At 54.1% G+C, this 1,498-nt stretch overlaps 1 pseudogene; it reads left to right on the top strand.

The window, feature by feature from the left end:
- LOC102245950 overlaps positions 1-616 on the top strand; it is an 850-nt pseudogene extending 234 nt beyond the window's left edge.
- The last annotated feature ends 882 nt before the right edge of the window (positions 617-1,498 follow it).

Below are 1,498 nucleotides of genomic sequence, written 5' to 3'. Positions count from 1 at the left end.
GGGGGGGGGGGGGGGGCAGAAGCACCTGGTGGAGAAGAAGCGGCGCACGCGGATCAACGAGAGCCTACAGGAGCTGCAACAGCTGCTGGCGGGTACCGAGGTGAGGCTGGCGGGCCGGTGCCCAGGGGCTGCTGAGTGGGTGGACGGGGGTCAGGGCATTGCCTGGCCTCACCTCCCTCCCCCACCTGGCGCCCCCCGCCGGCGCAGGTGCAGGCTAAGCTGGAGAACGCCGAGGTGCTGGAGCTGACGGTGTTGCATGTGCTGCGGGAGTGCTGCGGGGCAGGGCTTGCGGGCGCAAGCAGCTGCAGGCAGAAGCCAGCGAGTGCTTTGCTGCCGGCTACATCCAGTGCATGCATAAGGTGTACACGTTCGTATCCACGTGCCAGGCCATCAACGCCACCGTCGCCGCCCAGCTCCTGAACCCCCTGCTTGAGTCCATACCACTGCAAAAGTGCAGCGGCTTCCGGGATTTGCTGGGGGACGCTCTGGCCAGGCCCCTGGGAGACCCTAGGCAGAGCAGCTGGCTCACAGGAGGGGCTGATATCCCCTTCTAGTGCACTCCCTTGAAAGAGGCCTGGTTGCTGCTCTGCCACAAAGGGAACTGGTAGAAAGGCAAGAAAGCAGGGCCCTAAGGGTTAACAAAAGGGCACTCTCCCTGGACCTGGGAGCCATCAGGACTTTGAAATTCTCCAAGAGAGGAGGAGTCTGACTCAGAGACTGGCCGAAACCTCATTGGGTTAGGAGAACTGGAAGCTGCATATTGAACTTATGGACTGCAGTTTGCTGGGCAGAGGTCCAAGCCCAGTTGTATAGGGGTTAAGCTACCTGTGTGCAGAAAAACAACTTTCTCCTGTGCCAGGATACATTTTAAGAAAATTGGACAGACTGTGTTTGTTGCTAGAAAGAAGAACTGGCTGTAATGTATGGCCCTGACAGTGGCCTGCAGAAAATTCTATAATAGACTCAGATGATGCCTGCATCTTCATGGACATAGCTCCAAAGAGACAAGGACAATTTTGCCTTATATAGGAAGGTCAGGAGTAGACTTTAGCCACCTCCCTAAAATGTTTGTATAGCCCTACCATATGTCATGTTTAGTAGCAGAAGATTTAGCTGCCTGAAGCGGCCATGATGCCAATATTATATTTCACTGTATTAATATATTGTATTAACCTTCAATTCTCTTACAGGTTTAATTGTAGCTGTAAGTGGTGAATGTCCAGTCTCCCACACTGAGGGACATTGTTATAGCTATGTGTTAGCTGTCCTGGAAGGGGACTATGTGGGGTGAACCCCCAAAAGTAAAGGGTGTCTAGATGCCAAGAGGGCAGGTGCCCAACTGGGCAAAGAAAAATACCCATCAGATTTTGGTCTCTATTGAGAGACAGTTGACAGTTGGCAGCTCAGGTGGAGTTGTTACAGGTGAGGGATTCACCTAACTCAGCAGATACTGCAGGCAGGCCTGATGGCGGCTGGATGGCTTGGCTTCCTGGCCCTA

The sequence above is a fragment of the Myotis brandtii genome, unplaced genomic scaffold, assembly GCF_000412655.1.
Source record: "Myotis brandtii unplaced genomic scaffold, ASM41265v1 scaffold502, whole genome shotgun sequence".
In the NCBI taxonomy this organism is placed as follows: Eukaryota; Metazoa; Chordata; class Mammalia; order Chiroptera; family Vespertilionidae; genus Myotis; species Myotis brandtii.
This window is presented reverse-complemented; position numbering and strand designations above follow the sequence as displayed.